Genomic DNA, 25,389 nt, shown 5'->3' with positions numbered 1-25,389 from the left:
TGTTACAGTAATCAGATGGCTCCTGAAGATGTGCCAACAGCCTGACACCCATTGGATATTCAGGAAGAGGAGAGAAAGACCATTGTATGGTTCTGTTCCTTTGAGAGCCCTGACTAATGCAACATGGGTGTTCTTTAAAGAGAGCATCCACTGAGATGGAGAAGCAGCTTGGGGGGTAAAAGTGCTTGCTACATAAGCATGAGGACCTGAGTTCAAATCCCCAGCATTCACTTGAATAAAGGACAAGAGCGTCAATAAATGCCTGTGAACCTAGCGCTGTTGGGAGGCACAGGAGGATCTCTGGGGCTTCTGGCTTCCGTCATAGTTCTAGGTTCAGCGAGACCCTGTCTCTAAGGAATAATGTGGAGAGCAATAGAGCAAAATGCCCAAGATCTCCCATAGCTTCTGCATGTACATACACTATACACAGAAACACACACACACATACACCACACACAACACACATGTACCACACACATATATAAGACATAAATGTCTACACAAATATAAGACATACATACAACACATATGGCACTTATGTATGCATAAACCCATATATGTTCATAACCCAAACACATATATACATGTACCACATACATGTGTACATATACCATACACATAAAATACACACATGCACATAGAACACATGTGTACACACAACACAAATGAGTGTATGTGTTGTGTATACATATGTGTGGGCATGCTGTGATATACATGGAGGTCAGAGGACAGCTAGTAGGAGAGGGTTTTCTCCTTCCACCATGTGGCTTCCAGGCATCAAACTCATCATCAGCCTTGGTGGTAAAGACTCTCTGCACCATCACACAAGCCCCAAATGTTTGGTTTCAGATATATATTCTCATGTTTTCTAATGTGTAGAAACAGTTAACAAGTGCTCAAACTGTGCACCTACCCGTGTGTGTGTGTGTGTATGTGTGTGTATGTGTGTGTATGTGTGTGTGTCTGTGTGTGTATGTGTGTGTATGTGTGTGTATGTGTGTGTATGTGTGTGTCTGTGTGTGTCTGTGTGTGTATGTGTTTGTGTATGTGTGTGTATGTGTGTATGTGTGTGTGTCTGTCTGTGTGTGCGTGTGTTTCTAAACACAAATGCCGGAGGAGGACCTGGGGTAACCTGGTGTTTCATTCTTGCCTTATTCCCTGGGGACAGAGTCTCCCACTGACCATGAACCTGGCAGCCAGCCAGCCCTATGCACACAACTCTGTAGTCACATGCCATGGTTGGCTTTCTATGTGGGCACTGGGGATCTGAACTTAGGTACTCGTGTTTGTTAGTGGCTGCAGCTTGGAGAACTCGTGCCCAGACAAGCATAAATTAGGGGGAAGGGGGAAAATCTAATGAAATTGGGGTCAGTGAGCACACTCATGGCCTGGGGCAAAAGTCCCATGAGGATAGAGCTAAACAAACTGCCAGACCAGATGGCAAAGGTTGACCGCCTGGCTGAGGCCAGCAGGCATCCGCTGAAGTGTGTGCCCCAGTGAAGAGAAACCTGGTCACAGCTGGTGCACTTTCCATCCATGTGCCTGTCACCAGCCAGATGTGTGGTCACAGTGTACCTAGGACAGATGGGTCCATGGGTAACACTACCACCTGGACACAGACTGAAGAAAAAGAGAGGAGGAAGACCCCAGACTGCTTATGACATTTGAGTCCCCATATCCTGCCCAGCTCTGCTTTCCTCCTCCCCACCCATCCATCCAGCAACACACATTGAGCTCCTACTGCATACTGGGCTGAAGCTATCCCCATATTCTCCTACCTGGCACAAACCAGCCTCCACTTCCCCGAATGCCGTGTCTTCACCTCTATATACATCTCAAGACGTGCTGTTTCCTGTGCCACGGCCACCGCCTGCCTCTGTGAATGGAGGTTTTCTGCTTCTGCATCTCCCTTTCTGTACCCCATATAAGCACAGAAGCCAGGCCTAGCCATTGGGGTACATGTCAAAAGACACACACCTGGGATAATCTTTGCCAAGTGTGAGCAGGAGCAAACCACATTCCCCTTCTTCAAAGTCACTGTGCCTGGGCTCCTTGCCAATGCCTGCCACTGCCTGCTGTGTGTCCTTAGTAAATCATTGCACGTCTCTGAGCTGGTTTTTATAATCATAAAGTAGACATTGCAGTACATACTTCATAAAGTCACGTGTAAGGGTGAAATACAGTCACCTGCACATCCTCCGGTTCTGCACCAGAGCATTCAGCCAAGCATGGTTAAAAATGGTTCTTTTAAAGTTGCATCTGAGGCTCAGAGTATAAAATACTTGCTACACAGCATGAATACCAGAATTCAGATTCCCACAGATTCACATAAAAGCTGGGTGGCTTTGTGAAATTCCAACCCTGGGAGGTGGAGCAATGGGGACAATGAACAAGCTGGCAAGGGAGAGGAGCTGACTGATAAGTTCCAGGCTCAGTGAGAAAGCAAGTAACCAAGTGCCTCCACATACATCCAAATACATGTGCACCTGCACCTACACATGCGAAGGCATGACCAAGCGTGCACACATGCATACACACACACACACACACACACACACACACACACACACACACACACACAATGATAGATAGATAGATAGATAGATAGATAGATAGATAGATAGATAGGCAGTCAGACAGACAGATGAGATAATTTTAACTTGCATTTGAGGACTGGGGAGATAGACCAGTAGGTAGGTACCTGCCAAACAGCCATGAGAACCAGAATCCTACGCACCCACAGGAAGGCTGGGCCTGCTGGCACAAATTTACAACACCAAAGATCTGATGAGATGGAGGTTGGAGGACCCCTGATGGTCACTGGCCAGCCAATCTAGATGAATGGGGAAGCTCTGATTGCAATGACAGATCATCTCACAAAACCAGGTGATACTGTCTTAGAAATGACACCCAAGGTTGATGTCTGGCCTTTATATACATACACGTATGGTTCAGAAAGCCAGGCATAGCGACTCACACCTATAAGCCCAACACTAGGCTGAAGCAGGCCAGCTTTGTCTACAGAGTCAAATATGTCTTCCTCTGCCTCCAGGCAGTTGCTCCCAGTCCCTCTGGGCAGCAGTGGGAGGCATTTTTGCTAATAGCACATCTTTCAGGTTCTTCTGCTGGCCGTGTGCGCTTGACTCCTCTGTGCTCCTCGCCCTTGTCAGCTCGCTCATTGTCCCCATTACTCTACCCGAAGATGTGTCCTGACCTTCCTCACTCACCCTGCCCCTTTGGCAAGATGGCACGGTGTCTCAGCGTGCCATTGAAGTACTAATTGGCCAGCATGTTAATTTGTTAGGGTAGTCGTGATGACTACCTTTGTTGAACAAATATTTTTATGTTATTAATCTTGAAATAGACTTAGTTTGTAGACCAAGCTGGCCTCGAATTCACAGCTTTGTGCCTGTCTCTGTCTCCCGGGCTCTATGAGTAAGGGAGTACAGTGTTCTTGTTGGTCTTGAACCAATATTTATTGACTACCATTGTGGGTTGGATCTAAGTCATCTTCAAAGAGTTGTGTGTGGCAGGATTGGTCCCCAGAGCAGCTGTGAGCAGAGCTGGGCCTCCAGGTAAGCACATTGTGAAGCTATGACATCATCAGTTGGTGTAGGGGTGGAAACTTGAGGAGGTGGGGTCTGGTGTAGGAAGTCAAGTCACTGTGGGTTCGCCATTGAAGGGGTTACCAGAACCCCACTCCTTTCCCTTCTCTGTTCTTTCTCTCAGCTACCCAAAGTTAGGATCAGAAACCTTGAAGAATCAGCAATAAACTTTGTTATGTAAGCGTGAGAGCCTGACTTCAGTCCCCAGCCTCTAGGGAAAGATGGCTCCAGTGGTTAGTACGCACTACTCTTGCAGAGGGACAGAGTGTGGTTCCCAGCACCCACACCCAGACGCTCACAACCACCTGTGACTTCAGCTCCAGAGGATTTGATATGCTCCTCAGGTACTGTACCCATGTGCACACCTCCCCAATACACACATATAATTAAGACAAACAAGATCAAACTTTGGATGCTGCAGAGAACCCATGTTCAATTTCTAGCGCCCATGTGGCTCACAGCTATTTGTAACTCAAAGTTCCAGGGGATCTAACTCCATCTTCTGGCTTTTATTGACACTAGACATTGATGGGGTGCACAGGCTTAGATTCAAGCAGAGCACTCATCCACATTTTTAAAACCTTAAAAAAATAAAGATAGGAAGAAAGAAAAGAAAGAGAAATGGAGGGAGGGGAAGGAAAAAGGGAGGAAAGGAGGAAGAAAGAGAGGAAGAAAGAAAGGAAGGAGAAAAACCAGAAAAAAAGAAAGAAAGAAAGAAGGAAGGAAGGAAGGAGGGAAGAAAGAAAGAAAGAAAGAAAGAAGGAAGGAAGGCGGGAGGGAAGAAAAGAAAGGAGGAAGGGAAACAGAAAGAAAGAAAGAAAGAAAGAAAGAAAGAAAGAAAGAAAGAAAGAAAAAAAGGAAAGAAAGAAAGAAAGAAAGAAGGAAGGAAAAAAGGAAGGAAGGAAGGATGGATGGAAGGAAAGAAAGAAAAGTGGGTGTGTGGAGGCAGAAACTGTAGCCAGGGAGCTGAGAAGCAGAGACAGAAGGTCAACCAGCTGGCCAACCTAGCCCACACACTACAACCCATGAAAGGCCCCACCTTGAGCATCAAGGAGAGGGGCTCCCGAGGCCCCACAGTTAGCTGAAGAGCTGCTGGCAATTCATGGCTGCTGGGAGAGGAGGAGTCAGCTTTGTGCTGACTCCAGTACAAGTCCATGCAGGGCCCTATGGTTACATACTTGTGGGCAGCAGTACTTGAACTCAGAGTTATTACAATGTTGTTTGTTTGTTTTGTTTGAGAGGAGGTCTTACAATGCAGTCCAGAACTCACTGTGTAAACCAGGCTGGCCTTGAACTTATGGAGATCTGCCTGACTTTGCCTCCTGAGGCCTGGGATTAAAGTCATGCACAATTTCTAGATATAGGGAGGGGCATGTGTTAGCAGGCAGAGAGGAAGAAGTAGTGAGTGTGGAGAGAATCAAGGAGCTGCACGTAAGGCTGGTGAGATAGCTCAATGGATAAAGCCACCTGCTGCCAAAATGATAACTTGAACTCTATCCCCAAAACACATGTGGTGGAAGGAGAGACCTGGCTTCATTAGTCATCCTCTGAGCTCCACAAACACAATGTAGCTTACATGTGAGTGTGTGTGTGTGCATGAGCAGATGCGGAGGTCCCACAAGATAAAGATAAATACAAAAAATTAAAGGATATGCTGTATGTATGTTTTTTAAAAAGTCAAAAGAATACATTTAAAATATATTTTAAAAACAATGTGTTTGGCTTCCAAAGAAAAGCTGTGTTTGATCACGGGCTTTCACACACACATGCCCACACATACATGTAAACATGAACAGATGAATTAGGAGTGTGCATAATATAGTCACCCCTCCTTTTTGTTGTTGTTGTTTTATTGAGGCAGCATCTCATGTAGCCCAGGCTGGCCTTGTCTCCTAAGTGCGAGGATTGCAGGCCTGTACCACTGTGCCGGAGTCAGAACCAAGTCCTGTTTCTAATGTCCAGCCAGGTCTATTGTAGGGCTAGGGACAGTAATGGGAAAAGAGGAAGGGGAAAAGTGAGCTGTGCGGTAACAGAAAGCATCTCCCATGCTTGTCCTGGCTTTGTTTCTGTTACTAGAACAAGAGCAACTTAAAGGACAAGGGGTTTATTTCTGTCTTACAGTTTAGGACCAGTTCAACACAGCAAGGAAATCAAGGCAGAAGCTTGAAGCAGCCAGTCACATCCACAGTTCAGAGAGTAATTGCCCACTCCTGCTCAGCACCCTCTCCAAACATACAGTCCGGGACCCCCTGATTAGGGATTAATGCCACCCACAGTGGGCTGGGTTTTCCCACCTCAATAAATGTAATGAAGACACCTCCCACCAACAAGCTTACAGGCCAACCTGGTCCAGACAATTCTTCACTGGGACTCTTCCCAGGTGATTCTAGACTGTAAGTTGAAAACTAGCTCTAACCATCACAAGCCCTGTTTGTATGTGTAATTAACCTAACTGTTAAATGCACTTAAGAAGAAATTCATCAGAAATGAGAGGAGCCAGACACAAAGGCCACTCACTATGGGGTTCCATGCGTGGAAACAGAAGGCACATGATTCCAAGGACCAATGTCAGACAGTGGTTGCTGCTCTGGCTGGGGAGGGAGGCGACCCCTAGGGTCTGCTTCTTATCTGGAATGATGGGAGACTAACAAGACTATGTAGGGTGACAGCCACACCACCTCATGGGTAAACAAGTACTATAGCCAGTTTTTAGAAGAAATAAAGCCAGGTCTAGTGGCTTCAAGGAAGGAAGGAAGAAGGAAGGCAGGAAGGAAGGAAGGCAGGAAGGAAGGAAGAAAGAAGGAAGGCAGGAAGGAAGGAAAGAAAGAAGGAAGGCAGGAAGGAAGGAAGGAAGGCAGGAAGGAAGGAAGGAAGGCAGGAAGGCAGGAGGACAGAAGGAAAGAAGGAAGGAAGAAGGAAGGCAGGAAGGAAGGAAAGAAGGAAGGAAGGAAGAAGGAAGGCAGGAAGGAAGAAAGGGAGGAAGGCAGGAGGAAGGAAGGAAAGAAGGAGGGAAGAAAGGAAGGAAGGTAGAGCATTGAAACTGCATCAACTGGTAAAATGCTTACTGTGCTGACATGACATGTGCCTCTGATTCCTCAGAACCTATTAAAATGTATATAGTGGGACACAACAGTAACAGCCAGCTGTGACAGAGACACCTTTCTCTATCCCTCAAAGTCAATGGCTGGCCAACCTGGCAAACCCTGTAAGGCCCAAGAATGAGATGGAGAGTGATTGAGGAAGATGCTGGCCTCCACATACATGGGCACACATGTGCACATGCATCTTCAAACATTTACATACACCAACAGGTACATGCACACACTCACACACCACGTAGACAGAAGGAAGGGAAAGGAAGCCACACGTCCTCCTAAGAGTGGATATTAAAGCAGCCTGTATAGTGGAGTTAGGTTGCATGTCACATGTCACAACCATCCTTAGCAAAGAACCCTGAAGCATAGGTAGATGGTCAGTCTCACCCATGACTGTGAGGCCTTCGAGGTCGACTGTCCAGTGAGACACTCAGGATCTTAACAATCTGGGGACACTTCTCATCCTGGGCTGGAAGGATCCAAGAATCCTCAAGAAACCCCAGCTCAACAACTCCTTCAACCTCCCTGCCTGGGCTGCTGTCCAAGGTCTGACTTTCCAGGACAGTGTCTGGGGGCTCAGGAGGGTGACTCCACCCACTGCTTCCATCAACCCTTTCTTCTTTCAAGATGAACTTGGCCTTGCCAGAGAGGTCAGAGTGAGTTGGCCCGGCAGCTCTAAGCTGTCTCATGCCGTGAAGACAGCCTGGATTGAAAGATCCAAGAATAGAACCTTCCTCCCTGGTCATTCCTAAGGGTACTAAGAGCCTGTAGACTAACAGTATTTAAAAAATAGCCAGGAGTGCTAGCTCGAGTCAGTATCCTACCACTTGGGAAACTGAAGTTCCACACCAGGCCAGGCCACACAGAAGCCCTGTCTCAGAGAAAAAAAAAGGTAATAATAAATAATAAAATAATAAACCCTATGCTAAAACCCAGAGTTACCAAGGGCTCAGAGGATGGGGTCACTGCCCCATCATTTCTTTCAATGTCAAATTCACCCTCTCCCTCCTGACCCAGAGGGCTTCTCACTGTGGGCTCTTTGGGAGAAGATGACATTGAATTAAATCTGTCTTATATGGAGGGAAGGTGGTTCCTGCTGCACAGGACGGTTTGTGCACTTCTGCAGGTTTTTCTGTTTCTTTAGGAGAAATAGGACATCAGCAGATATAAAGTCAGCATCTGTGAGGGCTGTGTCTGTCTGATCTGGGGGGATGGTCTTCTTGTGGCCAGGGAGCAGAGTATTGGGGAGGGGAGGGGCTTGAGGCCATATAATGGGGGTGGTGGCTTGTAGCAGCTAAGCACACCTGAAGTATCTGCAAGTGACCCGAGATCACCCTAGAAATCCCGTGCATGGGACATAAGGAGGCCATGTGAAGCCATCAGCTCTGAGCCAGATGGGGCTGCTGGTGGGGGTTATTCAGTGCCTTTGGCCTTGAGATAGGAGCAGGAGGTGCAGGGAAAAGGTTTGTCCAGGCTGTTTCTGCTACCCCAAACTGCTGTGCTCCAGTTACATTTTGGTTTGGCTTCTTCTTGGGGCAAATCTTAGGGACATCCCCCAACCCTGCAACAAAGACAGGAGACTGCTGGGTAGCTGTGCACCCCAGTTCTGCCTGGCCCGGCCCAGTGTCCTTCAGGGGGTGTACATGAGGCTGTCAGCATGGAGAGAGACTCAAAGAAGATTAAAAAAAAAAAAAAAAAAGACCAAGAAAAGAGAGAAGGGAGTCAGGGATAGAAAAGAGTGAGAAAGGGGGAAAATAAAGACAAAAACAGAGGAGAGAGACAGAAACAGAGAGACAGAGAAAGGGGGGAAAGACAGAAACAGAGAAATGAGAGACAGAGACAGAGAAAGGAGAGAGTCAGAGAGAAGAGAGAGAGAGAGCTAAACCAATTCTCTCTAGGCTTTGCCAGGGCGCACAGGTCAGGTTGTGAGGGGAGCAGGGAACCTGGGCCGGGACTCTGAGCAGAGCAAGAAACCCTGTGAGCAACTGGGCTGAGAAAAGCTGTCTGCCTGCTGGGCTTAGACTACTAGTTACTCTCACAACCCAGTCATGTGTCCCACAGCAGGTGGCAAAGACATTAGTCGCTGGAGGCTGCAGACTCAGAGCTTAGGATAGAAGAAAACAAATTTGAGGGCTGGAGATGTGACTGAATGACCAGCCCTTTCCTAGTATGTGCAAGCCCTCCACCACAAAACAAAACAAAACAAAAAAAACTATTAAAGAGAGAAATAAGTCTATCCACGTAACACACACTTTAAGAGACACTCTCCAAAGAAAGACATGCTAGAGGTTTTGTTTTTGTTTTCAAAGAATCAAGTAAATTTTTAGATCAACTCAAAAGAATAATTATTTACAGAGAGAGCTGGAGATTTATTGCGATAAAAAAGAAAACCGAACGGCATGCCCTACCCCAGGCACTCCACCTAACAAGCTCTGCTCACCTGCATCGGATCTAGTGGGTGTTACAGCCAGTCCTCCGGGAGTTCTGAGGGTCCCTCCTGGTCAGCACCCAGGCTTGCAAGCAGTGGGTGGCACACACATCCATGGACCAGCCCGCCGAGAGGTGCATGAAAATGGGGCTCCAAGATCTGTGCACTGAAGCCAGTGCGGGCAGAACAGAGCGCTGCTCCAGCTGTGGCGAAGGAGAAAGGGGGCGAGCTACGCTGAAGCTGGGGGGGAAGGCTGGACTGACCAAGCTCTCTGATCATCCGCAGCCAAGTATTTCCTGCCATCCAACCAGGAGCTGAGAGCAGCAAGCCTCCCCCATTGCTCCTTGCAAAGAATCAGATTCTTCTTGATTTTCTGTGTCCCTTAACTCGCAGTGCCGAGCAGAACTCTAAGGAAGGGGGCGGGGCTTTAAGGGGTTGGCATGCTCTAAGGTGCAGCATAGGGACCGCTCTGTTCCACCTGTTCCTGGTGAGGCAGCAGGAAGGCAGGAGGCTGCTCAGAATTCGCCACATCCCCTTTACCGATGACGACCTAAATTATTCATGCTTTTAGAGAAACAATATTTAGGGTGCAGCTGCTAATCTATACCCTGGAAACAGGTTTCTGCTCCTTTGACCGCCTCAGGGCAACGCTACCTAGAAAACAGAAAGTAATCTCTTCTGCACAGGGTTACAGAGTGCAGGCTCCGCGCTTGTCTGCCGCTGAGAAATTAGATCAAAGATTCTTATCCTCTTCTTTTTTGTAGAGGGTGGAACCCAGGACTTTGAAATGCTAGGCAAGTGATCTACCACTCCCCAACCAATGCACCCTGTGATTTGTTTACTCATTGGTTGGTTGGTTGGTTGGTTGGTTGGATGGATGATTGGTTGGTTGAGACAGGCTCTCATGATGCAGCCGAAGCTGTCCTGGAACTCACTATGTAGACCAGGATGGCTTTGAACTCAGAGACCTACCTGCCTCTGTTTCCCAGTTCTGAGATTAAAGGTTTGTGCTTTGAGGTAGTGTCATGCTATGTAGCCCAGGCTAGCCTAGAACTCTACATCCTGCCTCAGCCTCCCCTGTGCTGGGATCACAGACATCCACCACTACACTAGACACCTGTGTTTCTTTTAAAAGTTGATAGTGTTATATGTTTTCCGTAAGAAACAGCAAGGGGCCAGCAAAATGGCTCAATGGGAAAAAGTGTCTTCCCCAAGCCTGACAGGCTGAGTTCAACTCCTGGAACCCACGTGATAGATCTGTGACTAATACTCAATAGGCTCACCCCAGCCCTTGTCTCCAGCAAGAGTTTGTTCTCTGACCTCCATACATGCAACCACATTCATGAACACACCTTGTTCTGGCTTTTCAGGGCACCTGCACTATGTGCCCACCCATATATAGACATACACACATATAAACAAAAATAAAAATAAATCTTTTTTAAAATCTTCCACCGACAAGAGAAGAAAGAAACAAGCATAAACAACAAGACACAGCTGAAGACATTGGGAACACCCTACGACAGGGACACCCCACAAAAGGGACAGCCCACTACAGGAACACCACATGACAGGCTTATTACATTCTTTGCCTCACTTGTATGTGTTTAAAGGTGCCTAAAGATGGCTCATCAGGTAAAGAGCTCACTGCCAGACCTGACGTCATGCATTTGATCTCTGCCACCCTATGGTAGGAGAGGAACCTTTTTGACAGCTCCAGAGGAAAGACTCTTGAGGTTGTCCTCTGCCCTCCACACTCACAGCATGGCACGCCTAAGTTTCTGCACCTGTCTATTCCTGAGAGCGGGAATAGCCAGAGGTCCCTTTGCATTTTCAGCAGTTGGCTGGAGCCTACCAGCCTGGGCTGGATTCTCACTCCACAAACTTCCACATCCTTCAGATAGAAACTTTTTTTTTGTTAATAAAGACTGTGTGTGTGTGTGTGTGTGTGTGTGTGCTCATGTGTATGTGTGTGCATGTGTATGTGTGAGGACATGCATGCATATTTGTGTACATGTGTGCATATGTGCGTATACATGCATGTGTGCGTGTATGTGTGAATGCTGCATGCATGCATGTGTGTCTGTGCACGTTTGTGTGCATGTATGTGTATTTGTGTGCATATGTGTGAGGACATGCATGCATGTCTGTATGTGTATATTTATTTATGCAAATACATATGTGTTCATGTGTGTACATACCTATGTGTGCAGAGTGTGTACATGTGTGCATGTATACTTCTAGAGGCCAGAAAGTCATCTCAAGAGTCCTTCCTTGAGTGACTGACTGTCAACCTCTTTTGAAAAAGCACCCCCATTGGCTAGGAGCTCACTGATCAGACTAGGCTGTCTGGCCAGCCAGCCCCAAGAATCTACCTGTCTCCACTGCCCCAAGGATGACAGGCTGTTGTGTCACACACACCAGCTGTTATGTGGGTTCTGGGGTGCCAGGCTTGTAGCGCAAGCACTTTGCCAGCTGATCTATTTATGCCCCTCGACCAAAGATTTTATTTCTAAAATTGAGGTAGTTCTAGATTTGTCCCCTGGTCTTTAGTTTGCTGACCTCTGAGATATGCAAATATTTACAACCAAAAAGTGCTTTTCTGAGTCATGGGCTGCATTGCCTTGAACAAGTGCCTTACTGTGTCACCTCCTGTTCAAAACTGGGCCGAGACCTGAGAAGGATTGTTTTGACTGTGAAGTCAGACAAGGCTGTTGGAGGCACCAAGAGCTGGAAAAGGCCTCACGACACAAGATGTTATCACTGTTAGGCAGGGAGCCCCAGGGCTGCACAATTAGCATCAAGTTTTCCTATTTCGTGCCATGTGACTCGTGTGAGTCACTTTGTGAACATAAATAGCCATCCCAACTTCCTTCAGAGTCCTTTGGAAATGTCAAAAAGTTCTGATTTTCCTTTGTGCAAATGAGAGCAAACTGAGTCAGCTCTCTTCTAACTCCTGTGGCTTTTTAGGGTGAACAATTGTTCCCAGTTATTCCCTCCTTCCTGTTTACAGAGCCATGCTGCATTTTCAGTGGGGCGACATGTGCCCCAGCCCTTTGGCTTGGACGTGGATATATTGCTTTCTTTAGTTGGTAGCACATGACCAGCCTGAGATGTGGGTATGGCCTGTCCTCTTGTCTCACCCTGAGAACAAGTGTCCCCAGAGAAAAACAAAAGACACCCGCAGTCACCCTTCTGGGTTCCACCCCAACTGGATATATGCCGAGCCACCCATACAGTCTCGCTGTAGAACCTTGGATAGTCGAGAACTAGTAATCCCCCTGCCTCTGTCTCCTGGGTGCAGGGATGGCCTGAGTGTGTGACCATGCCCAGCTCAAGCCACTGCACCAGGGAACGTGGCTATGGTGGCTCATTCAGGTGTCAGCTTGACTGGACTGAGATACCTGTGCAATTAACAAGACTCAGTTGCTAGGTGTGTCTGCGAAAAGGTTTTCAGAAATACAGCATGCCTCCAGGGGAATGTTGAGTTCCAAGGCCTTGTGTGGGTTGTTCAAAGTATCATGGGACACCATTGCTCTGAATATTGCTGAGTCTTATTCACTCAGAACATCTGAGGGTCATGTTCAGATGTAAGGTTCATGACCAATATATACTCACCATCACCACCACAATCACCACCACCATCACCACCATCACTGTGACCATTATCATCACCATCACAATTTTCATCATTATCACTACAACCACCATCTTCATCATCACTACCACCACCATCACCACCACCACCACCACCATCACCACCACAATCACCACCACAATCACCACCACCACCACCACCACTATCACCACCACCACCACCACCACCATCACCACTACCATCACCACCACCACCACTGTCACCACCACCATCATCACTATCACCACTATCACCGTGACCATTATCATCACCATCACAATTGTCATCATCACCACCATCATCATTATCACTACAACACCACCACAGTCACAACCACCATCACTGTGACTACCACCATCATCTCTAATGTTACTATAGTACTCACCACCATGACCTTTATCTCACTATGGCCAACACCACCGCATCACCATCATGGTGATCCTCATTGACCACCATCGTCACCATTTTCTCCAGAGCAACAGGAATGGTCAAAGGCCTGGACCCAGAAAACCAGCATTGGATTCTTTGCTTTCTACACATAAGCCAGCTCTGTGCCTCAGCTTCTGAGTCAGCAACATGTACATGATGTTCATATTCTCAGTCCAGGCTTATGGAAAAGGAGCATGTGTGTGCCTGGTGTGTGAGGCTGCTGGACAGCCTTAGCCCGTGCCAGCACAACTCTCCCCCAGAGTCCATGGAAAGCAGACAGCACGAGAAACTCTGACGGGCCTTCGAAGCACTTAATGAAATCTATGAACAACAAACACAGTGTTAGCCAGATGACTTAATGGCCACCGGAGGGACAAGCTGCAAAATCTGAAAGAACGATGAGAAGCTTCCAGAATGCACAGAAGGAGAGGGAAAAGTGTGGCCCCAGAAGAAGCCTGGTATCCATGACTACAGGAGGCTTAGCCAGCACCTGAGATATGCCCACATTCTCTTTGTCTGTGAGAGACTCCTGCTGGATGAGCTGAGTGGCAGAAAGGGACAAGCAGAGCCTGGTGCTGTCCTCTGGATTCAACCTTCCAGGAACCAAGCAGGAACAAGACAGCGGCTCACAGGAACTAGCAACCTTTTCCTCCCGGGTACCCCACTGATGCAAGTTGGGCCTTTTTTCTCACTAGCCTGCTGTGGGCTCATCTCGTTTTACTCCCTTCTTGCTACCAAAGAACACAGACATAAAACAGAAAACAGATTCCCCAGAGAACCCTGTCTGATGGCTCTCCAGGAGAAACTTCTTCTAAACCACACATCCCCACTCCTGGCAACAGCATCCTGAGCCCCACCAAAGAGAGGGAAGCCCTTATGTTGTTTGTGGTTTCTAGGACATGGATTGGGCAGCTGACAGTGCTTGTTCTGAGGGTGACAGCACAAGCTGCACACACAGACCCTGGCTGGGAACCATGCCAGCTGGCAGTCATAGCCCAGAGAACACCTCTGCCATTTATCCAGGCAAGCAAATTACTACTTACATGTTCTGGGCAAAGTCCAATCGCTTGGCAACCGTGAGGATGAGAGAAGACAATACAAAGTCATGTGAAAGCCGGACAAAGTGGCACACACCTGCAATCCAAGCACTCCGGGGTCTAAGACAAAAGGATTGCAGTGAGTTTGGAGCCAGCCTAGGCTACAGAGTGAGTTCTAGTCCAGCTTCAGAAACCCTGTCTCAAATAAAAACAAGTAAATAGATAACCAAATCATCTTAGTTAGGGTTTCCATTGCTGTGGAGAGACCATGACCACTTCAACTCTTATAAAGGAAAACATTTAGTTGGGGTCGGCTTACAGGTTCAGAGGTTCAGTCCATTATCATCATGGTAGGGAGCCTGGCCGTATCCAGGCAAACATGGTGCTGGAGGAGCCCAGAGCTCTACATCTTGATCCAAAGGCAGCCAGGAGGATGATGTCTTCTGCACTGGGCAGAGCCTGAACACTAGGAGACCTCAAGGCCTGCCTATGCAGCGACACACTTCCTCTAACAAGGCCACACTTGCTAGTGGTGCCTCTTTCCATGGCCCAGCATATTCAAACCACCACATAAATTCTCCTTTGAAGACAGTGGAACTGGGCCCTTTAATTGCGAAGCAGGTACAATCCTTACCCACTTGGCACACAGTGGAACTCAGGACGCTTCCTCTGACTTCATCCTTTCTCACTCTAGCAAATCATTTTAATGCATATTAATACATGTTATTATCACTTTCCTCCTTTACGCCATCTAACCCCTCTCATGCCCCCCTACTCTCAAATTAATGGCTTGGTTTTTCGTGGTTCTCATGCTACACACACACACACACACACACACACACACACACACACACACACATGTTTGTATGCATGTGCAAACATATAAATACAAGTTCATTTTTGTTGATTGTCCATGTAGTTTTAGGGTTGACTACTTTGTATTGGATAACCCTAAGGGAGCTCATCCCTGGGAATGGCTAACTCTCCTTCTCCTCGCAGTGATTAGTTGCTTACAGTTTCTCATCTAGGGGTGAGACCCAGTGCAATTTTCCCTTTTTCATTAGCAGGTATGGAGGCTTGGATAAAAATGACTATATATTTATAGGGAGTGGCATCATTAAGAGGTGTGGCCTTTTTTAAGTAGGTGTAGCCTTTTGGAGTGGGCGTGGACTTGTTGGAGAAAGTGTGTCACTTTGGAGGTGGACTTTGAAGTTTTAGATGCTCAATCCAGGCCCAGTGTGGCTCAGTTTGCTTTCTTCAGGATCCAGATGTGGAACTCTCAGCTCCACTCCAGCACCATGTCTGCCCACATGCTGCCATGCTTCCTGCCTTGATGATAATGGACTGAACCTCTGAAACTGTAAGCCATCCTCAATTAAATGTTTTTCTTTATAAGAATTGCCTTGGTCACGGTGTCTGTTCACAGCAATAAAACCATAACTAAGGTCTGCCGATATTGCTCATTCTCTGGCCTTCTTTACACGGCCGTTTCTAGGCGAGACTGTTTCATAGAGACTGGTGTTCTGGTTCCTACAATCATTCTGCCTCCAGGTCCTCCGCCTTTCCTGAGCTATAAATTCAGGATCTGTAATGCAGATGTGTCCACTGGGGCTGGGACCCCCACAACCTTTTCATCTCTGCATTGTCTCCAACTATGGTCTTCATCTTGCTATAAAGAGAAGATTCTCCGATGACAGGTGACTGCTAACTTAACTGTGAGCAACCAAGAACAAACAGTGTTTGAGAGTAATGTTTTTAATTCTTCAACACTGCTTATAGTTCCGTAAGAGTCTGGGGACGTGTTCTCAAAATAGGCTTAGTTGTATCAGAAGCAGTGGGACGCAACTTTAATCTCAACACTCTGGAGTCAGAGGCAGGAAGATCATTATAAGTTCAAGGCCAGATAGTCTACCTAGCAAGTTCAACACCAGCCAAAAGATATCAGCTGGGATCTGGAGGGCAGCTCAGTCTCTATAACGCAGGCATGAGAAGCTGAGTTTAACAGACAATTGTCATCCCAGAGTTTGGGAGACAAAGACAGATGGATCCTGGGAGCTCACTGGTCAGTCTCACCCACACTGTAAGCTCAGGGGCAGTGAGAGACTCTCCCCCCCAAAAAAATAGGTTGATGGTTCCCGAGGAACAACATTTGAGATTGTTCCCTAGCCTACCCATTAACAGAGCGAGATACATATGCACATACATCAAATAAAATTAATTTTCACTTGTTTCATAGGGATCTTGTAAAAGGAGCCTTAAACTGTAGATATTCCTACAGAAACTTTAGAAAAGTATGCCTGTCTAGCTTGCACACAACCCTAGGGTCATTCCCTAGAAACACACACACACACACACACACACACACACACAGGAAAGAGAACCCATACCCAACTTGATGGCATTTCACAAGAAATCTGGGTCACTAGACATTGAGGATAAATATGAAACAGATTAGGAAGTCATGAGACTATATCTGCCTCAGTCTGTTTTGTTTGTCTTAGTCACCATCCAATTGCTGCAAGGAGACACTGTGACCATGGCAACTTCTAAAGTAAAGCATTTAATTAGGGGCTCACTTACAATTTCAGAAGTTTAGTCCATTTCCATTATGGTAGGAAGCACGCAGCACAGCAGCAGACGTGGCACTGGAACAGTGAGAGCTCACGTCTGATCTACAAGTTGACAGAGAGAGAGAAATGGTTTTTGAAGCTTCAAAGCCAAACCCCAGTGACACACCTCCTTCTACAAGGCCACACCTCCTAATCCTTCACAAACAGTTACACCAACTAGGTGCCAAGCATTCAAACATATGAGCCTATGGGGTCCATTCTCATTCCAACCACCACAGTGCTACTAGAACCAAGTGCATGAGGCCAGGTAACTTACAAATGTTAAAACTCATGTTGTGCTCAATCACAGTCTCTCTCTCTCTCTCTCTCTCTCTTTCTCTCTCTCTCTCTCTCTCTCTCTCTCTCTCACACACACACACACACACACATACACATACACACACACACACACTGACTCTGTATTTTTGACAGGCAATCCAGATGTGGAGAAGCACATAGAACAGCGTGCATGGGCTCTGTGCATGAATTGCACCATGTTACAAGAGCAGCTTGTGGATGTGGCATCATGAGTCCTTTGAACAGATTCTCTGTGGGTTCTAGGCTAACACCTCTGAGCAGTTGACAGCCCAGCTTCCTTCATTCATAGACTTAAGAACCAGCTGTTGTGATGGTTGATCTTTACTGTCAAGTTGACTGGATTTAGGATCGCCATGAATAGTTTCCAAAGTTTAGCTGAAGTGGGAAGCCCTGCCCTGAAGGTAGACGACACCATCCCATGAACTGGAGGCTCACACTCAATAAAAAGAAAGAGAAGGAAGTCGGCAGTCCCTCAATGAGAGTCTTCTTGCTGCACCATGCTATGGCATAAGATCAAAGAGAGACAGGGCTGGAGAGGATGGAGAGAGTCAAAGAGACAGGCAGAACTGGAGAGGGGAGAGAGAAACTCAGGGTTAGCACTGATCTCCTAATGGAGATCTTGTGGTTGACACCTGTCATTAGACCCCACCTCCCAACTATTGCACAGGATACTAAGCTTCCAGCCTCTTCTTTGGGAGTACACATTTAAACCACAGCCAAGTTATTTACGTTTACAAAAATAGTGTTCAGAAATTATAAATCTTGGACAAGTGAGATGGTTCAGCAGGTGAAACACTTGTCCTGAAGTCATCAGACTTCAGCCCCCAGTTCCTACATGAGAAGCCAGAGGTGGCAGCATATGTCCATTAGCCCAACATTCCCACAGTGAGATGGGGCAGAGACAGGAGAATCACCTGGAGCTCCCATCTAGAGCAGTGCAGAGATGAGGTCCTGAACAAAGTGAAGATGAAATCCACCTCTCCAGAGTGGACCTCTGAGCCCCCCCACACACACACAGGGAGACACACACACATATACACACACAATCCCACACACACTCACACATATATACTCACTCACATTCACACACACTCTCACACTCATACACACATTTACACACACTCACACATACACACACACAGGGAGACACACACACTCACACACACATACACACACACAATCCCACACACACTCACACATACACACTTACACACACTCTCACACTCACATACATTTACACACACTCTCACACTCACACACACACACAGGGAGACTCACACACAGACTCACACACACACTCACACATACACACTCATACACACACACAATTCCATACACACTCACACATACTCACACACATTCACACACACTCTCACACTTACACACACATTTACACACACTCACACATACACACACTCACACATACATATTCACACACACATTTACACACACACTCACATACACTCACACACACACACACACACACACACACAGAGACTTGGGCTGGGTATGATGCACACCTTTAGTTCTAACACTCAGAAGCAAAAGCAGGTGGATCTCTGTGAGTTCCAGGCCAGCCAGGGCTACATACTGTTTAAACAATAACAACAAAAACTTGAAGAGGAAAACTGGCTGTTTACCAGTCATACAAGGACACAGAACTGCACTACAGTGCTCAAGGGTGCTGCTGACAAGAGAGGTTTCTAGAAGGTCCTGAAAGGCCGTTCTGCCCTCAAGTTGTCTTGACTTGACCATAGTTTCCCACGATTATGACTTTTTTTTCTTTGCTCAGCTCATAACAAACTGCTACAGGTTCAGCTTTGTGCTGTCGAGTCTGCTTGCTGTGGGCTGTTTGGCGAGCCCCACCGTGTTTAATGACGCTCGTTTGTGTCGGCAGCATTTTTTGGCCTATAATTGTTCAATAAATAGGCTTTAAGCTATGTATTACATACTATGCATTACGTGGATCAGGATCCTAAACAGATGTACCCACAATCTCCCAGCTTTTCGGATGCCTTTAGGACATCGTTCCATTTTTATCTCCTAACTGTTTTCCACTGGGAAGTGGGAGCAGGTGGAATCCCGATTTTCTGCTAATTGGGCTGGAGACTAAAATAAATTTTAGATCTGCTGGCTTAGAGGAACTCACACGCACTGGTTCCAGCATGACGGGAAGTTAATGTGGCACAGAAGGAGAACATAGCAAAGTGTGGCCTGTCACTGAGCCCCTCTTCAGAGGACCTCACCTCAGCCCCCTGGAGAGTTTCTGTCCCTTTCTTCACACCACCTCTTAGTTCCTAGGCGTGGGTGACATCTAGCATCTAGAAGATGAACGTGGTACAGAGTCGTCGTCTCCCACGCTGCTCCCACTGGGCCATGAGTTTACTGAGGTGCTTGGTCATTGGCTACTATGAGATGGATGGTACCCCTCCCCCTGAGACGTATGTTTATATTCTATCTAGCCTTCAGTGCAGGAAACTGAGGCAAGAGGACTTCGAGTTCCAGGCTAACTTTAGCTACAGAGTGAGTCTCTGTCTCCAAAGTCCCAAAGTAAATAGATAATTAAGTTCTAAATTTCAGCATCTTGAACATAAGCTAATAAGGGTCAAATAAAGAAAAGCTTGTACTGGGGAACAAATTACAGTGTGTCCCTGTTCTGAAAGTGCTTGCCTAGCACATGTGAGGCCCTAGTTCTATCCCCAGGTCTGCAATAACCAGGAGTGGGGTCATGCCTGCCACACCAGGAGTCGGAAGTCGGAGGATCAGAAGTTCAGGGGCATCCTTGGTTATAGAGTGAGTTCCAGGCTACCCTGGGGTATATGAGACCTGTTACAGAAGCTCTATCACAAGCATGCTCTCTATACAAGCCAGAGGTCTGGTTCAACCCCCAGAACCCACGGCTAAAGATTGTAACTACAGCCAAGGAAGTCGGCTCTCTGGGGAAGCCCTGGTTGGCCAGCCCAGCCTACTCAAGGGCTCTAGGGCAGTGAGTGACTCTCCAAAAGCAAGGTAGACAGGGATTGAGGAGCCACACCCAACATTACATCTGCACATGTCCCTTCCCATAAGGCATCTGATTTTAATCATTTGCACACCCAATTGTGCAGGAGCACAAGATGGTAAGTGAAGCTTCTCTCTAAAAAAGTTACTAGAAGAAATTATTTTGCCTTAATGTCCATGCTTCCAAAGCTAATTCAGGCAAGATTCCAGTCTCCCCCGGATATATTGAGAGTACACTTTAAGCTGTTTAAATGTGATTCTTACCAGGATGTAGAAACTGATACCCTCTGTTCAGAGACGAAGTGGTATATCCTGATACAGGCTGGGGTTCAGGGTTCTGGAGCTGCTGGGTGCATTGTTTGGATGGGGTGTGTGTGCACACATAGACTGGTACCCACACTATGTAGTATACCATCACCCCTGGCTTCTAACACGTTTTAATTTTTTAAAAAATTAATAAAAATGTGATTACATCATAAAAAGCCCACAAAAAGGCCATAGAGTTTATTTTGTGATGACCCGCTATCTCTGGGCACAGGGCCTGCCCTAGAGTGTTGTTGTGATGTACTGGATAACTTTTCATTATAGGAAACAGATTTTTTTCCCTTTGCCAGCAGGTATAAATCACATATAACTTTCTGGTTAGGGGTGGGAGCCCGTGTCCACTTCCCCTCTCTGTGCCAGGACCATAGCTGGCTCAAACCTACCTATGTCTTGTGCACACTGCCAGATTCTGTGAGTCTGGGAAGTTCTTTGCAATACCCATAATCAACGTAAGACAAACAAAAGCTGAGTGTAGGCTCTGAGAGGCTGCATCTGTAGTCACAGCACTGTGGGGGTGGAGGATAGGAAATGCAGGAACCGCAGGAGTTCATGCCAGACTGTGCTACGGAGAGCTTATCTAAAACCAAGCAACCCAGAAAGACTCGAGTGGAGAAACTGAGGACCCAGTATTAGGGAGCCTGAGGCCGAAGGATCACAAGTTTAAGTCTCCAGGAAGAAAGTAAGAGATCTGGGAAGATGGCCCAGACTGCGAGGGACTTGTGCTCAAGAATGAGGACCTGACCTTGGATCTTAGAACCCAAACAGGTAAAGCCAGGCACAAGAGCAGACATCTGTTACCCCAGTTCTCCTAGAGCAAGACGGGAGGTGGTATGGGTCCTAAGATCCACGAGAGAAAAATCAGGTCCACAATTTTGAGCCAAATTTGAAGCAAGTTTTAATTAAACACTGACCAAAATGGACTTTGGTCAGGACCATCCCTGGTTTTTAAAGACAAAAGCATACAGCCACCGAGTCTTCCCATGGGGCTTTGTTATTTTCCAAGAATGAGAACTCTCAGCAGTCCATGAAGTTACCTGGTCCTTCGGGAGATGGACCTTACAGGTTAACTTTGAGTCTTATATGCTCCACCCCCACCCCTTGAGTTGTTTCTTGAGTTAAATCCTTGGCTCCGTGAGGGGGACTTGTTTATAATGAGATCTAACAACCAGCTTCATGGTACCCAGATAGAAATTATCATTTAGTTGTATCAGTGATGAAAGAGCCAACAGCAATTAGCAGACACAGAGGGCTAAAGGCTATGTTGGCTGACATCAGAGTTACTGCCTAAGAGAAGCCTGAAAATTGATGATGTACTAGTCACTTATCTTATCCCAGGTCTCCTTTGAGTATAACCAGATTATTATCCTAAATGGTTTTTATAGAAATAGTAATTTTTTCTTACAGCCATCTAATTCTTCTTTGTTCTGCACAAATCAGGCCAAGTGCCCTATCATGCCATAGAAGCTGTCACAATTAATGAATCTACCTGTTAATAAATCTGAGCCCACTTTTTTGACATGCCAATTATCATTCTAAGTAGCCATTTTGTCTCTTATGCCAGGGAATTTCCTTCTGACTTAGCATTTCAGCCTGCTGGGGGGACAGGGGATAATGTGCTTTCTTCTGTAACTACTTCCAGCTGGCACTGAGGCATCATTGCCAGTGCCCAGGAAGGCTGAGGTTAGTCAAAGGCTGAGCAATGGGGCTGCTGTGCTAGGGAGTGTTTGTTAACCCCGAAAGACCACCAAGGAGCCATTTCTGATTTAATAGCATTAGGGTCTCTGTATCACAAGCTCGGGCTTGGGCTTTCCTCCAACCCAACCCTGACCCAGCAGGACAAGAAGGGACGGCAGAGCAGACTTGAACCCTCAGCAGGACAAGGTTTTATAGAAAATGGAAGTAAATGTGGGGGAGGTCTATCCTGGCAAGTATCTAACTGAATATCTATTGTAAGCTGACAGGTGGGTGCTCCAAAGCAAGACTGTATACAAATCACAAAAGGTCTGAAAGTCAGACTAATTTTTAATTAACTGTTGCTAGAAAGTAGCTAGGAAGAATTCTGGCCAAGGACAAACCATGGGGTCTTCCTGGTACGTGGGTGCAGCTTGCATTCAGCTTCTCTTCTAAGACGAAGGCCATTTTGAAGATGGGGTAGGTTTGGCCTCTCAGGTCAGAAACATCTGATTAGCTGACTCAGTTGAAGAGTCGGGGAGCAATCACATCAGCTGGACTGGTTTATGTCAGCTTTCAGCAAGTCCAGAGATCACCAGTTTGCTGCCTGCAGATGATGCAGGCACAGTGTCTACTGAGACAAATGTAATCTAGAAACAAAAGTCAAAGTTTAGGAAATTAAAGGAAAAGCTTGCATCTGGAACTTTCAGGTCCATAGGCCTAGTAAGTGGGGGAGGGGAGGGGTCTCAGGCCCAAAAGAGAGATCCCGCTTTCAGGAATAGACGGGTGCAGAAACTTAGGCTGTACTTCTCCAGAGTCCATCGACCCGTGACAGATCCAAGTTGTATGACTTCTTTGACCCCTCAAAGGTTACTCCTTGAATTTTTAATTTACAAAGAGGTAAAATTTCTAGGTATATTAACATTAATCCATACTGAAATCTACATTTTTAAGGCAGCTAACAGATATCTGTGAAACAGCTGGAGGAGGCTTGAGCCTTTTAGTCCAAGTAAAAACCACAGCTCTGAGTTAAAAGGCATGAACAGTTTTCTTCTGCCTAGAGAGCCAGATTTTGTAGATAGATAGATAGATAGATAGATAGATAGATAGATAGATGATAGATAGATAGATAGATAGATGATAGATAGATAGATAGATGATAGATAGATAGATAGATAGATGATAGATAGATAGATAGATAATAGATAGATAGATAGACACATAGATAGATAGATAGATGATAGATAGATAGATGATAGATAGATAGATAGAAGATAGATAGATAGATAAATTAGATAATGATGTTTTTATCTCAGTGAAAAGCACCTTTGACTCTATACTTAGAAGACAACCAAAGGAGATTTAAAATCTTGAGCTTATGGCTGATTAGTAAGTAGTCAGTGTTCTGCCATCTTATCAGAACTCCGTTGATCAATGTTAAAGCTCTGAACCTTTGAAACCTTAGTGTAACAATGGCATAGAAAAGGGAAAGGGGTCTGAAGCATTTCCCATTTTCATATACCTTTTCTATACATCCATCATTTTCTTATAACTTTACAACATATATTTATGCATCTTAAATCATTTTGAGACCCTATAAAATTACTCAAGCTTTTATATTCTTTATATATCTTAGGGGATTTTCTTAGACCCTCGGGATTGGTGTGGACTTTAAACCTCTTTCTTTTCATTTAACTATGTTGCAGAGACACGAGTAGTTATTACTGAGAACAGCCATTGCCTGGTAAGTTTCTTCAAAGAGAAGTTATACCTGAAAGCTGTGTATTCTTTAATATGAAGTATGTGAGCAAGACAGACTTGTCTACCTTCTCCTAATGACAGACCTAGTAGCTTTAGATGAACGAACAAGGTGGCTGCAGACTTGGAGGAAGAAGCCGGTTGCCTTGTCACTGAACTGACACAGCTGCAGTTAGCCTAGCCACCGGCACCCAAAGATCTGAGGAGGAGAAAGTTTAGCAAGAAGTATGCTCTAAATGGCCTCTGTGTAAATCACAGTGACAAAGCCCAGTTTATAGTCCATTGCCTAGACAGTCATCCTGTGGTCTCCATGGAGTTGGGCAGACGGTACCAGGACGGCATCAGTCCTTGGCCACCAGGCCCAGAAGATTCTGAAAAGCTTTCTGTGGATAAGGAACATAGAGAGATTGACCTCACTTGGTTTAAGTGGAGCAATCAACTCTCGGTGGCCTGCTTGTCCACAGTTTACGCTGGGTGCTGGTGGCACATGAGACATTGAGGCAGTCTTTCCCAGTGGTTAGTGTTGCCACAATCCAGGTGGAGTCTTTATTGTGCACCACCGTCTTCTTGTAGACTATGTGGTCACTGCTAGAAACTAGGAGTCTCTGTCATAGTGAGCTTAAACATCTTAAATATCATATTCAACATATCTCTGATAAATTTAAGGGTCGCTATCTATTAAGTATATCTGAGTTAAACCACCCTTGTTTGTTTTTAGTTACTTGCTTTAGGATATACCTTAAAAACATACATAGGACTTTTCCGCCCGCTCCCCCCTCCCCCAGAGCACCACTCCGGCTCCACCGCGCACCCTCCGAGGTGTCAGGCTCGCGCCGCTGTCCCCAGCCGTCACCGTGATCATCTACCGGGACCTCATCAGCTGTTCTCCGACATCTACAAGATCCGGGAGATCGAGGACGGGCTGTGCCTGGAGGTGGAGGGCAAGATGGTCAGTAGAACAGAGGGTGCCATCGATGACTCGTTCATTGGTGGAGATGCTTCCACTGAAGGTTCGGAGGGCGAAGGTACCGATAGCCTAGTGCTCACGGGTGTTCACATTGTCAAGAACCATCACTTACAAGAAACCAGCTCCACAAAAGAGGCCTACAAAAAGTATATCAAAGACTACATGAAATCACTCAAAGGCAAACTTGAAGACCATAAACCAGAAAGAGTGAAGCCTTTTATGACTGGGGCTGCAGAGCAAATTAAGCACATCCTCGCTAACTTCCATAAGTACCAGTTTTTTATTGGTGAGATTGTGAATCCAGACGGCATGGTGGCTCTCCTGGACCACCATGAAGATGTGTGACTCAATTCATCGTTTTCTTGAAGGATGACTTAGAGATGGGAAAATGTTAACAACCTCGATCTATCGCCTGTCACCGTAACTAGCTGCTGCTTACCATCCACACAACACCAGGACTTAGGACAAATGGGACTGATGTCATCCTGAGCTCTTATTTTGACCGTAATTT

The 25,389-nt window shown here is 46.3% G+C and overlaps 1 pseudogene across 1 annotated transcript; it reads left to right on the top strand.

The window, feature by feature from the left end:
* Nucleotides 1–19,486: 19,486 nt before the first annotated feature.
* Nucleotides 19,487–25,273, top strand: LOC308435898 (translationally-controlled tumor protein-like; annotated as a pseudogene). The gene is made up of 3 exons: nt 19,487–19,681; nt 19,862–19,951; nt 24,697–25,273. The product of its transcript is annotated as a translationally-controlled tumor protein-like (transcript).
* Nucleotides 25,274–25,389: the final 116 nt, after the last annotated feature.

This window comes from Micromys minutus (assembly GCF_963924665.1).
Source record: "Micromys minutus genome assembly, chromosome: 24".
Taxonomy (NCBI): Eukaryota; Metazoa; Chordata; class Mammalia; order Rodentia; family Muridae; genus Micromys; species Micromys minutus.
This window is presented reverse-complemented; position numbering and strand designations above follow the sequence as displayed.